Source organism: Nicotiana tabacum, chromosome 18, assembly GCF_000715075.1.
Source record: "Nicotiana tabacum cultivar K326 chromosome 18, ASM71507v2, whole genome shotgun sequence".
NCBI classification, from domain to species: Eukaryota; Viridiplantae; Streptophyta; class Magnoliopsida; order Solanales; family Solanaceae; genus Nicotiana; species Nicotiana tabacum.
In genome coordinates this window covers 98,015,002-98,020,928 of record NC_134097.1, presented here as the reverse complement: position 1 = coordinate 98,020,928, position 5,927 = coordinate 98,015,002, and positions in this window count along the sequence as shown.

Below are 5,927 nucleotides of genomic sequence, written 5' to 3'. Positions count from 1 at the left end.
ACGAGGGAATGCAATTGAAGTGTTGAAACCAAAAGCCACTCACGTGAGAAAGGAGCACACTTAGAATCAATAAAGCAGAGGAATCCAACAGAATCCCCAGCAAGAAACAACAAGAGTTCCAAGAGGAATACGGAATAAGCCAAATGCCCAAGATTCACCAAGATATCAAGACAACAAGAAACGCAAGGGCATGATCTAGATAAGATTTTATAATTCATGTACCATAGTCTAGTTTAATTTTGTATCTCCTTTAAAGTAAGGTGTAATAAGGAGGTCAGCAAGCAGTAAAAACAGCATGAAGCAGCAGTAACATCACAGTACCACGGTAGTCCCAGCTACCCAAAAATTTCCGAACTACATTGACCTCATTCCTTTATAGCCAAGGATATGTAGGAAACCTTTGAAGCAGAGGTTCGGTCAAATCTTTCAAAAAATGCTTCCCACGGAGTATTCGAACGGGCAAAAATCGCTCGTGTCCGCTCACTTTATCTTTGTACGAAAACTCTTCAAGTTTCCGCACAAAGAGGGGCAGCTGTGAGCACGTAATTTTTGCCTTACGAAAACTACTCCTAAAATAAATCAAAAAATAAAATAAATTTCTTTTACTATGTAATTTTTTGAATTTGCGTGGTGTTAAATATTTGTGTTATGTCCGTAAATGTTTATTTTATCATAATAAAAATAAAAATACATGTTTCATGTATATCTAGGATTTAAGTACGCATTTAATTAAGTTAATTTAAATAAAATCACAAAAATATGCATTAATTCTATTTCAAATGTTTCATTGTTTGATTGATGTTTTGTCTATGTGTTAAATAATTATTATAGATTGATTAATATATTTTTGAGAAGTTAAAATTATATTATAGTTAATATTATTGTAATTTTGTTTTTTTTTATTAGGATTTTTATTAATTAATAAAATCAGAAAATAAAAAAATTTGCATACAAGTTATAAGATTTGGACCTGGATTAAAATCCAGGCCCAAATCAATTGAATCCCTTTCACAGCCCAATCCAAAACAGCCCTGTCCGGTCCAATTCAAAGCCAGAACCAAACGACGTCGTTTGGTCATCTCTCATCAAGGGCCGTTGGATTAAATCCAACCAACGGCCAAGATCTCATCACCCGAACCCAAGACCCTTACCCGATCCATTGACCCGGTTCAACCCATCCCCCAACTTAAACCAAACGACATCGTTTGGTTAAGTGAATAGATCCTAGCCCTCCATTCTAATTGATCCAACGGACGATACCAATCCACCCTACCCCTATATAAATCCCAAACCTTACCCAGCCCCTAACTGAACACCCCCCCCTCTCCGCTCCTGTTCATCATCGTTCCAAACAGACCCCTAACCCTAGCCGCCCCTATTCCCCTTCGCCTGAAACTCGGCAGCATCAACGCCGCCGGTCACCAACTTAACACCCTAGGACCTCCTGAACCTCCCCCTACACGAATCCAACCTTAGTTTCCTTCGAATCAGGCCACAACTCTTCGAATCTTAAATCGAAGGTTGGCCTGAAAACTTGATCTAAACTAATCAGCCCCAAATTAACACCATGGCTTCCCCTAGTCATCCTGAGTATGGATCTGTTGGTTGTTAGGTTTGAATCCGTTCGGAACTTCTCGAATCTTCTTTTGAAGATTCGGACCAAACAAAAATTTACCCAGACCTGTTTCAAACTCACACCAGTTACCCTTCTGGCCTCCCTCGTGCCTAGAATATCTTTGGTTCTTCTCGAATCTGACCAGAAATGGTTAAATCCCAAATCGAGTTTTTAAGAACCCTAAAAAATACCAAACTTCCGGATTCGGTTCAGATTATGATGAAGATTGAGGTTTAATCGACCTTAGTCGAAGTATTTTCAGTGGAAAATACTTCGACTAAGGTCAGTTTGATTTCAAACAAAAAATCCGAAATCCAAGTTGAGTTCGAGTCAGAATAAAATTAAAGTTCAGAGGTATTTTTCTATTTATTTTTGTGTATTCTACGTGTATTGTTGTCCGTATTAATAGCTTGTTAATTTTTCATATTTGTTTTGATCAATTCTGTCATTTCTGTCTATTTAATCCGAATGTGAATTGTTTCTGTTGGTTGTGGTTATTTACAATGTGTGTAATCGACTCGATTAAGTTCGTCGATTAGTTATATTACGAATTTTTTCATTTCTGAAAATGTTGACTAAAACAGTCTGCTTCTATTATTTTAGACTAATTATTGACAAATGTTGTAAATAGTCAATTGATTAATGCTCGTCAATTAAATCATGATTGTCTGTGAATCAGTGAATTCAAATGTATGTTGTATATGTTATTGTCTGAACATTAAAGTTTCAGGGCATTGTCAGTATTGACAATGATCCTGTGTGTGTTTGATTTTGGTTTAATGTTAAGTCCAGTCTGAATTGTTTTGATAATTTCAGAAATATGCTGTTATGATGTTAGTTCTGAATTCAGTGCTATAATGTCAAGTTTGAATTCAAGTTTGCAAAAGTTGGTCGAATGCAATTGTGTTAGGAGGTTAATAGGATTGGTTTTAGCTGTAAATCAGGGAGATAACTAAGTTTGTACAGATTTTAGAATCTGTTTTGCTATAGGTTCTGATTTTTCAGTAATAACATCAAGATTTCAGGGGCACTTCTGGGAATGAAACAGTAAAAAACAGGGTGTTAGTACTAGTATATTATAATGTAATGTTAGTGGCTATTAGTTAATGATACTAATGGGGAACAAGGGATAATGGGCTGCTGAAAATCAGGGAAAAGGTTTTACATAATGGGATTTTCTGTTTTTTTTTTTTTAAGAAGAAGGGGGTCCAAGAAACACTTAAATTGCCTAAGACCAGCCCTGTATAAATACAGGAGCTGGACAGACAGTGAGAAGAGGAGAATTTTGAGTGAGAAAGAGAGAATTTTAAGAGAGAAAAAAACAGAATTCTGAAGAAAAACAGAATTTTCAGAAGAGAATTTCTAAGGGCAGAAATTTTCAGAGGGAAGATTTTAATAAAGAAAAAGAAAGGCAGAGAGAATTTTTAAGAGAGAATCTTTAAGAGATTTTGAGGGCTGAGATTTTAAAGAAAGGAAACAGAAAATAGAACACTCACATATACACTCACACACAGATACAGCAGCAGAAACAGAAAATCAGAAACAAACTGAATTTGTAACTGAAGAAAGGCTGAAATCTGAAATATTGTTCTTGTGTTGAATATGTTCAATTTTGTGTGATTCCACTGTTCAGTTAAAATCTGAAGTGTCTTTCAAAGTATCTTACTGTGCATCTGGGCTCTTCGAATCCTATTCTTGATCAGATTTACTGTGTTATCAGTATATTCTACTGAGTGTGTTACTGCTGTAACTGCTGAAACTTACTTCTTCTACCTCCATTTTCAGGTATATGTCCTTTAAATTTTAAGTTGGAAAGAGATTTCAGCATGACCCATCAATGAAGTTTGAATTGAAATGCTATTGCCAATTGTCCAAGTTCATTATTTTCATTTCTTTTATGATTAATTAGTAGTGAACTCAATTTGATAGCCATAGGTTAAATTGTCTTATTTTGAAGTTCATATAAAACTTTGTAATAATGTTATACATGTCAAATTTCATTAGTTAAGTTATCTATGAGTTATGTAAATAAGAAGCATGGTAGAAGGTTGGTTTTATTTACACTTCATGGTGTTGTTAGATAGATATAGCATAATATAGCATTATCAAAGAAAATATGCTATAAGTTTATCTTGTTAGTTAATTAGTTGTTGTTTAAAGCTATATGATGATTAGCTGCAATTTGTCATCTTTTGGCATAATATTGGTGGTGTTCATAATTTATAGTTGAAGGATGTATTAGTATAATCCGTATGTTCAAAAGTGTCAAATATAGTAAATAATATTGTATGCAATATCATTTTATTAAGTCAACATTATTCTCTTTCTTAGTAATAAAAGGCTTAGGAACTTATACAATGCGAAAATTAATATAGTTAGTAATAATTCACATAGATTGAGAATCAAATTGGTTTGATTATATCTATATCTATCCTAACTCAGTCATAGGCATAACTAAGTAAGTTAATTTCATCTATTAAGATTAAAACGAGTATGTGAAAATAAGTTGAGTTGTATATACACAAATGGCAACATTTTAAATCAATGGTAATTAAAAATAGAATTTGTATTAAGTAATCATGAAAATTCCCGGAAAATATTTCCTTCCTTTATGAATCATTTATTTTCGGTTTCAAATGCAATTTATTCTTTGGCATATATATATGTCACATTTGTTTTAAAGTTAGTATTAATCATATTTTTATTCTGTCCTTTGACTTTGAATAATTGGAATGAATATGATTTATATTCGGAAATTATAGTCAATGGTCAATATTTAATAAATTGTGGTTTACTTTCCAAAGTTTAAAGAATATCTTAAAACAAGATTTTTCGTGATATTACAAACATTTTTTTTAAAATTCCATAATATTATTACAAATATGTTGCGCAATTAGAGATACGTTCGCGTACCCTGATTATACTTTTAAAAACAAAACTTCGGATTATGCGTACGCGCAATTTCGAGCGAATATTTAATAGAAGGATTTTTCTAAAGGCGTTAAATCAATTTCATAAAAATCCGATATGTACGGTTCATTATAAAAAAAAATAATTATTCTTGATTCAACGCAATCTCGAAAAATGTGCTTAATAAATATTTTGTCAAAAGTAATTGTGTACACGTGCGCGTGACACAATTCCGCATTTACAACACGAATATACGTACGCGTAATTCGATTCAAAGAAGGTTTATTATTCATAATAAGTATAAGTAGTAGTAAAATCAGATAACATCAATATTTAATAAAATCAAGTTGATTAAGCCAATAATAAAAACAGTTAAGCGACCGTGCTAGAACCACGGAATTCGGAAATGCCTAACACCTTCTTCCGGATTAACAGAATTCCTTACTCAGGATTTCTGGTTCGCAGAAAAATAAACAGAGTCATATTCTCCTCGATTCAGGGATTATAATTGGTGACTTGGGACGCCTCAAAATTCCCAGGTGGCGACTCTGAAACAAATAAACAAATCCCGTTTCGATTGTCCTTTAATTGGAGAAAACTCCCCACGCGCCCCGCGGGCGCAGGAAAAAGGAGGTGCGACAGAGGTGACAGGCCTTGAGACAACAAAAGAGTATAGGCCATAATGTTATATCCTCATTTCGAGAAACAAGTTCGTGAACAAAAGGAAAAGTTAGACACCCAAAGTAATACAAATCAGTATGGGCTGGTAAACAAGGTAAACTAAACATGAATTAGGGATTGAGTAATTTGATAATGGTCGTCATTATGAGAATTTCAGAGATTGCATTCCGACAATAATAGAATGGACGACAGAAGGATAACCTTTAAAGGCTATTCAGAAAGACGCTTCCCTAAAGAAAGCAATGCAAGCATAGTTAAGCTCAAGGGACTATATGTGCCAGTTATTCTAAGTGTCACCCTCGTGAGCAAGGAATTTCGTCATCCTCGGTGCAGAAAGATTACTGCAAGGCGAGTAAGGGTCATTAATGATGTGAAAGGACGCAAAAGATGACGAGGAAAAACATCTATAGGTAGATCGTCTTAGCTCCAGCTCTCAGTACTTCCCTAAAAGGGGGAATATAGAATGATGTAGCATTAAATCGGAATTAAGTAGTTGTAGTAACTATGGAATAATAAAGGAAGAATGCGATAAGACTGAGAAAGGGATCAGATTGCATTTATCCAAATCCTACAGGTCCAATTCCAAAACATTATGCAAACACGCAAGGAGAGGAAGTAAGGGCTCTTATCTGAGATGTTATTGATAGATAAGGAGCCAGTGCGAGACATAAGTTAAGACAAAGGAAATGACCCAAGAAAAATTACGCGAAATATTGAATGA